This window comes from Centruroides sculpturatus, unplaced genomic scaffold (assembly GCF_000671375.1).
Source record: "Centruroides sculpturatus isolate CEXI.00-Female unplaced genomic scaffold, Cexi_2.0 scaffold112, whole genome shotgun sequence".
NCBI classification, from domain to species: Eukaryota; Metazoa; Arthropoda; class Arachnida; order Scorpiones; family Buthidae; genus Centruroides; species Centruroides sculpturatus.
Window position 1 is genome coordinate 928,630 of NW_019384367.1, and position 9,017 is coordinate 937,646.

Sequence of the window (9,017 nt, forward strand, 5' to 3'; positions counted from 1 at the left end):
GACGTCCAACTAGCATTGACTCCAAGAGAGCTTTTTCTAATGCAGCTGCCATTTGTACGAAAATTAGATCTAGATTAGACAACATGAGCCTAAATGTATTATATTTTTTAATTACTTTTTTACTTTTTTACCGATATACTTAATTAGGGGGCATAAAGCCAGAAATGCATATCCGTTCTAAATTATAGAAAATAAACCTACTTTTTTCATCAAAAAGAAGTGTTCCTGTGTGATTGTTCTCAATAGCAACCATATGCTAATTCCGAAGGACTTACAACTAATTGTGAGAACAGCAAGCAATCGAGTACTTTAAATTTTAAATTAATACTTTAGAAATTCTTAAAGAAAATATAAATTTAAAAATTGTTTCAAGCATATCTGGCGTTCATTCTCACACCATTTCCAGTTACACATCCAGATTACTGGTGGATCTTAGCTTTCAGAGTATATAAATTAAGAATTATAACTAGATATGTTGATTCTAGTCAGTTTACTAACTGAATTCTACGGAGAGGCTGAGGGTGAGTCTCTGTTTAGCATAACAATATTATTATATGTATATAGTTATAATTCTAAATTCAAATACATCTGAAAATCAAGAGTCATCAGAAGTTCACTCCATAAATATGTCTTTCAATTTCATGTACAGTACAGTACATGAATCGTTCAATCACGATGCAGTCTGTGGTAATAAGCCATAGATTTCTGTAAAAAACTTTGTAACAGTTACAGGTTGAAACCGTTTAGGACGTGAAAATACTAAGAACAGTTCTACATCCAGTGTTGAGACAGTTCCAGTCAGAACTATCAACGCAATTTTCATTCTTTACTTTTATGAATACGCTTTTCACAGAATAGAGAACTCTTTATCTGGATTTGAACTCGAACTAAATGAAAATGTTCTACAAGTTTTTAGAAATAATAAAATAAGTTTTAGTATTTTAAATTTATAAAGATATGGAACACCCAAGTTGTGCTAATTCTCTGGTGGTCAATCGTGGATTATCGTCTACGAGTTGATGGAGAATGCATCATCAATAGTGGAATCGCTGCTTGAATGGGATACTTCTTAAAATGAGAAATCTCCATCTTTGAATTTTTTGAATCAATTGTAGCAGACATGCATGTTGACTGTATCCTCGTCAAATGCCTTGCAGATGAGATCGTGAACCTCCGTTGCGTTGTAGTCACTTTTGAAGTGATAGAGCAAGAGACGCAAATGTTTTCTTTCGAAAATTTTACAATGTCAGACATTGCTTATGCGTCTATTTCCAATGAAATACAGTATATGACGAAATGACATCTTGTAACTACTTACATATACAGTAGAGCGTCGTTTATCCGAATCAATTGGGGACTGGGGTTGTTCGGATATCCGATTATGTACGAAAAAATATATTAACCTATCCCATGTTGAAAATTTTCTCTGTTGCGTGTCACTTAGCGTTGAATTTTCGTCGATGTTAAGCCTAACGAAAACTTTTTAAAATAATAATCGTGGCTATTGTATCGTTAAAAATTATTTTTTTATTTTGTACAAACAAAAATAAATATATTGAAAAATATAAAAACCAAAAAAATACACTTTAGAAGTTGATCTAGTATCGAAAACGTTCGATTCAGCACGACACACAATCCTCAGAAAAACACCACACAAAAGTGCCAGTGCTGCCAGCTAAAACACACACACCAACCCCCAAAAATATTGGCATAGCCCAAGTTATAGCCACAGATTGCAGCGCCACAGCACTAGCGAAAATTTAAATTAGCCGACTGGAATGCTTTCGGATAATCGACGTTCCGGATAACCGACGCNACTTCTGGTAAAAAAAAATATACAAGACTGAATAAATTATGAATTAAAAAAATTGAAGGTTTTCTGTGTTTGAAAAACACAGAAAACCAAAGAAGTAAAATACTTCTTTTAAACACTGCTAGTCCTTGAATTAAACACGCAATACACTGATTGATTGATAGATAAAATCCATTTTTGAGAAAAATGTCATTTAATGTTTTATCTCTATATACAAAGTAAAAATGTTTTCTATTTGTTGATTCTAAGCAATTCCGGGAAACCGTTCCTTCGGAACAGTTCTAACAGTTCCACTTCCGCTAGATATGAAGCGAACTAGATTTCTCGCTTCATTACTCTCACTATACTCTGGCAACATTGCTCATATCTTTACTGACTTCCGCCACCTCTCGTGAGGAAAAAAATAATAATTTAAATATAAGTAAACATATCGATTCAAAATAAGTTAATACAGATTAATTAAAATTTCGTAATAAGTGATAATAATAAAATGTTTATTAGTATAGATTATTAATTTTTATTTTGTAACTACGAGTGCATATGACTCATGGGAAATTTCTGTGTAGACGTGTTTTGTTTTCGTTTCCTTATTTATGATTACGAAAATGTTTCTGATGTGATAATTGTAATAAACTGAAATTGTTACAGATAACGTTTGATTTCTATCCGTTTAAATTGGTGAGTTTGATTCACAAGTTTGTTAATTAATGTCACTTTTGCTAAAATGGTATTTATATTAATAACTTCAATCACTAACATACAAATTGCATACAAGTTATATTTATTAATATACAGTATATATTGACACATAGATAAAAACCTTAACAACTTTTAAAAATATTCTAATGTATGCTACATTATGCACTTCCATTTAAATGTAAATGGATCTATTGATTAAAATCAACGTTTTTCCATAATATTGATTCATATATTTATATATTCTATTTAGTGGTAATCAAATATTTTCTGTAATATGTTGTTCAAAAAAGCAAACTTTTTAAAAGAGAAATGCAGCTTATGTAATATTGTGATAAGTTTTAAAATTATGGATAAATCTTCCTAAAATGCAAATTTTATTAGTGTTTTCTGAAGGAAATGGTATACAAAAGATGTACATTCTTCAAAAGAAAGTTACTTGTCAATCGTAGTGTGTAGCTGTGGAAGAAGTGAGAGGATGGGAATGAGATTGAAGACAGGTGGTAAAAGGTGAAAGAGAAGAATTGTCATTCTCTGCTTGCATCCTTCTAGAATTTATCTTAATTCAAAAATCATATTCTAAAGGCTAGATTGATTGAAAAATATTGCCAGTTGTTTCTAGACTTGTGACTGCAGGAATAAGGTATTAAGCTAGATAGACTGTTAATGTCAAACAGATTGACTGTAAGTAGTAGACTTATTCCATCCTGAATTAACTTAAAAATTACATTACATATTTATACTATAACTGGACAGTATACACAATATGAACTTTAGAAACTTTTTCTCTCTGTGGAGTAATATGATCAGCAAGGCAATCCACAATCTGCTTTTAAAAATAAAAATTTTGCTATTATGCTTTATGACAGAAATTTTCTGCTTTATTCTGCCTAATTTCTTTTTAAAAATTACACTTGCATTCAGCACACAAATTTTCTTTGCATTTTTATTGGTTTACCTGATTCTCAACACTATTTTTACTGTATATCTTTGCTAAATCTAATAGATAAGCTGAGTTGAACATGAGGTGAATATGAATGTCCAAATTTTCCTGGTAAGTGATGATCCCTTTGGCACATGAGAAGATGGTTAAGGATAGGAAAAAAGTTCTCTCCACACGTGCACAGCTAGCAGGAACTTATAGAGCTTTTAATGCCAACTGATTCAAAATCGGTATTTCCTTGGTGGAGCACTTCCATAAATTAATTATATCATTGCACATTGCTCTGTTTTCATTGTTGATCAAAGCACTGTAGTATGTGATTGCTTAATTCGATACCTCTTTCTTGGAGAATGTACATAATTGAGAAGGTATACTGTCTATTGCTTTGTAATGATTTGGATCTAGGACTTCAAGTTCTTTCCAGAACTACCATGCTGGATTTTTGCCATCTAGATAAAGTTGGAGCTTTGAACGCATACTGAGTGGTACCAACAGATCCCAAAAGCCTCCAAGAATTTGTCAAATATCACTTCCTACAACACTGGATTTGGATCCAGGCTGTGACTTCAGTTTCTTGATCAAGTTAAGGCTTCAGTTTGGCTTGCAATTGTGTATAGCTGCTCTTCAAATTGGGACTGATCAAGTATTTAAAAGTCTAAGAGCAAACATTTCTTTTCATAATGATACCACTGTTGCACTTCTCTACAATCTGCAATTGCACTAGATGGGGTGGTTTGTAGGTTCCAAGGCACACAACCAATGTATTTACAGTTTTCTTGTTTTTCACATCGACTGACTTGTCTAGTATTAGCAGAATGTTGGCATCTCGACACATTTGTGCAGTAACTTCTCATCCTTTTGGCTAAGATCAAAGTATGGAAAAATCTAGGCTGGTTGGGATTACACCCCAGCTCTACAGAAGCCATTTGTATGCTTTACGACGGGTACTCCACTTGTATAAGGACAAAGTCTGGGTATCTGGACCCCATTCCTGTCCTTACTGGGTTCTGTCAGGGCTGTCCGATAAGTCTGATATTGTTTAACATTGCCCTGGAAGTAGGCATTCGGATGGTCATGGCCTTAGATCATGGTTATGATCTATACGGGATAAAATGCAAGATCATGGTGTATGCAGATGACGTCACCTTAATAAGCAACTCACAGCAAGGTCTAGACGAGCAACCACTACAGAAAATCACTGAATGGGCAGACTGGATTGGATTATGGTTCAATCCGAAGAAATGTGTGACTTTGTCGGTTGATGGTAAGGCCTGCGCCACCAGCAACACCAGATTTAACATCAAAGGTGAGTACCTCCCAGCTTTGGGACAAGATGACTTTTATAATCATTAAAGTGTCTCAATGGGTTTCACCACATGTTGGACTGGCCCATCTATTGCCAACACTATCACTGATGAACTACAGAAAATCCATGTCTCCAAGCTGGTGCCCTGGCAGAAGGTGAATGCCGTTAATACCTTTATAATTTGAAGTTAGGCTTTCACCTGATGCTAGGCATCACCTCCAAAAAGTCCATGGACAACATAGACAAGACCATCAGAGATTTGTGAAGAAATGGTTAAGCTTACTGCAAAGAGCCAGTGTTGAGGTCCTCTAGCCTACAGCCAGGGAGGAGCTAACCTCCTCCCCTGCAACACCTTAGCAGATGTGGTGCAGATCACCCATGCCTTTCACCTGTTCAACTCAAGATGAAAAGGTGAATGATATAGCAACAAAAGCACTGTCTGAGGTAGTCAAAAAATGGATTAAGCAGGACCCAACAGCAGAGGACATCAGCACATACTTAAATGGCTCACTTGAGGGGGAGTTTGACTCAGAGCCCACCAACATCCATCTAAGGGCAGCCTCAAGAAGATTACGCAAATTGATGCCGATCCAATGGGCACCAGGTGAAGGCCCCACTCCTTACCTTAAACAGCAACTGCATCTCAAAGATAAACTGTGCCAAAACTCTCAACAATTTAGTCTAACTAAAACACCTATCCAGTCTCCAGAACAAACTGGAGCAAGGAAAAGCATTCAGAGTTACAGCAGTTACTTGGGAAGTAACCATTTTACAAGGAAAGGTAGGTACATCTGGTTTTTAGCATGGCACTTTATCCACAAAGCAAGATTGAGTGTGGTTGCACTCTGTGGCTACATGAGATTTGGCAACCAACTGAAGACATGCAGGAAGTGTAGCCATTACAATGAAACACTAGTGCATGTATTGTGTCACTGCTTGAGCAACATGGGTTCCATCACTAAATGCCACAACAGCATGCTACAGAGCTTAGTAGTGGCCATGGAGAAGCAGAACACCAGGATGTATATTAATTAGCAAATCCCTGAATTTGAGAGAAACTATCGTCCAGACCATAATCAATGATGAGTCAAAATCAGCCACTGTTATAGACATGGCCACTCCATTTGAAGTGGGGTGGATGCTTCGTGAGAGCTAGGGAAGAGAAAATAAATATCATCAAGACCTAGCCAACTTCTTCTGAAGCAGAGGATATGACACCTACATTGATGCATTTATTGTGGGTGCCCTGGGTGGGTACGATCCTGCCAATGTAGCCTCTATTAGATGCCTGGCCAACCAGCATAATTATGCCAAAATAATGAAGAAACTGATGGTCAGTGCATGCATCAAGGATAGCAGTGAAATTTATCTAAAACATCTAGCTGGATGTCATTGTCATCATCATCCTGAAGCCATGCCACCATGCTGTAACCAGTAAATTTGTTTATTTCCCATTTTGTATTAGGTCTTCCTTATCTTTTCTAGCTGGCTATGAGCCTATGTCTTGCATCAATTAGCTTCAAGCAGGCTGGATGCCCTTTGTGCACGTTCCTATGAAAGCTGGCTACATGCTCGTGTAGTTGCAATAAATACCCAACTGTATATACCTGCATTAGCATCACTTGCCAATATTTGGCCATGTATTCTATTATTTTTACCTCTTTATATACATATATAACCATGTAAATTTATCCTATTTTAATAAAAGATTTTCAATCTGGTTGTATCTATAAGCTTCCATTATATTTTCATCTGCCCAATGCTCGATGCTGAGCGGCAACATTTAAAGATTATAATCAACTCTCGGGGAAAGGACTGACCCTGTAGTGGCAACGAGTTGATCAACGAACATTCCACTTACGTTTACTTCAATCAGCTGGTCAACAAATACTGTAAACTTGCAGCTCTCCATGTCTCAACTAGCACCTTCTAGCAACATAAATACCACCTCTTATATCTTATTCATATTGTTATGCAATTCCATTTATGTATTTGACCTTTGACATGTACTTGTCTTGTATATTGTGTTCCAATTCAATGTCCTGTATATAAAGTCATTCTTATTTGTTACACGATCTCTAGTATGTAATTAAACTGCTTTGTATATTATGTTATGTATATAGTGCTCCATATCTACAGTCCCGTCTTTTATTTCATACCTTGTATATACAGTAGATCCCCCTATAAGACTGGTTCCTATAATTACAACGGTAAAAAAACTCCTATAATTACGTAAAACATCATCGGGCAGCCGAACTACTTTCCCGCCATCCAGTGCCACGCTACAGACAGTTTAGGCGGGTAAATTGAGTTTAGTTTTGTCTGTACATATAATTATTAGTGATGTAACGAATATTCGGTTACTATTCGGTATTCGGCCTATTTTTCACTATTCGGCCGAATACCGAATATTTAATCACTATTCGGCCGAATACCGAATATTTAATCACTATTCGGCCAAATACCGAATACCTAAAAACAGGAATAATAAACAACAAAAACACAGTAAATTAATCATTTTGGCATTTAGAGTTAATGTTATAGAGTTAGTGTTGTTTGTTTATATTTATTTATAACTTGTAACATGCACAAAATAAAAAATAAAATAATATTAGTCACATGTATTCACAATTTATAATTACAAAGATCAGCACACGTACATGTCTATCGTTGGAGAATCCTCGCACATCTGAGGGTCTGACCCTGCCTATCCTTTTTAAGCGCTCGTCTTTGCTTTTCCCTTTCTCTTTCCTCTATCGCTCTAATTCATGTATGCCTGTGCATACATCACAATACGCGCTCACGATACTTTCGATTCGTCACTTTTCCGTCGTAGAGTTCCCATTTTACAATTACGTGACTCAGCCTGGTAGTAACGAAGAAAAGAGACAGATAGGACGTCGATATAAGTCACAGTTATGATTTCACAGATTCGAGACAGTTTGATAGCCCGAACGGCCCCAGACTTTTGCCCGTGCACGCGAAGTGACTTTCATTACAAACATTTAGCTTTCCGAAGTCTATGACAACAATTGTTTGGTATTGACGGCCGCGAATTTTGCGCCAATAAGCTACTTCGACTCGTTCGATTAAGTTATCGACTCAATTTCATATTTATTTTCACATTTTCACTTCGCGGTCCTTCTCTGTTCTTTTTCCGTAATTTACACGTGTAGGTCTGTAGGACTGACCCTGTAGTGGCAACGAGTTGATCAACGAACATTCCACTTACGTTTACTTCAATCAGCTGGTCAACAAATACTGTAAACTTGCAGCTCTCCATGTCTCAACTAGCACCTTCTAGCAACATAAATACCACCTCTTATATCTTATTCATATTGTTATGCAATTCCATTTATGTATTTGACCTTTGACATGTACTTGTCTTGTATATTGTGTTCCAATTCAATGTCTTGTATATAAAGTCATTCTTATTTGTTACACGATCTCTAGTATGTAATTAAACTGCTTTGTATATTATGTTATGTATATAGTGCTCCATATCTACAGTCCCGTCTTTTATTTCATACCTTGTATATACAGTAGATCCCCCTATAAGACTGGTTCCTATAATTACAACGGTAAAAAAACTCCTATAATTACGTAAAACATCATCGGGCAGCCGAACTACTTTCCCGCCATCCAGTGCCACGCTACAGACAGTTTAGGCGGGTAAATTGAGTTTAGTTTTGTCTGTACATATAATTATTAGTGATGTAACGAATATTCGGTTACTATTCGGTATTCGGCCTATTTTTCACTATTCGGCCGAATACCGAATATTTAATCACTATTCGGCCAAATACCGAATACCTAAAAACAGGAATAATAAACAACAAAAACACAGTAAATTAATCATTTTGGCATTTAGAGTTAATGTTATAGAGTTAGTGTTGTTTGTTTATATTTATTTATAACTTGTAACATGCACAAAATAAAAAATAAAATAATATTAGTCACATGTATTCACAATTTATAATTACAAAGATCAGCACACGTACATGTCTATCGTTGGAGAATCCTCGCACATCTGAGGGTCTGACCCTGCCTATCCTTTTTAAGCGCTCGTCTTTGCTTTTCCCTTTCTCTTTCCTCTATCGCTCTAATTCATGTATGCCTGTGCATACATCACAATACGCGCTCACGATACTTTCGATTCGTCACTTTTCCGTCGTAGAGTTCCCATTTTACAATTACGTGACTCAGCCTGGTGATAACGGAGAAAAGAGACAGATAGGACGTCGATATAAGTCACAGTT

At 36.0% G+C, this 9,017-nt stretch overlaps 1 protein-coding gene across 1 annotated transcript in view; it reads left to right on the top strand.

Annotated features, from left to right (window-relative positions):
• Positions 1–2,340: 2,340 nt before the first annotated feature.
• Positions 2,341–9,017, top strand: part of LOC111612987 — a 20,019-nt gene continuing 13,342 nt past the window's right edge. The window contains exon 1 of the mRNA XM_023354285.1: positions 2,341–2,491. The gene's annotated coding sequence lies outside the window, so the exon portion shown is untranslated. The remainder of the gene's footprint in view (positions 2,492–9,017) is intronic.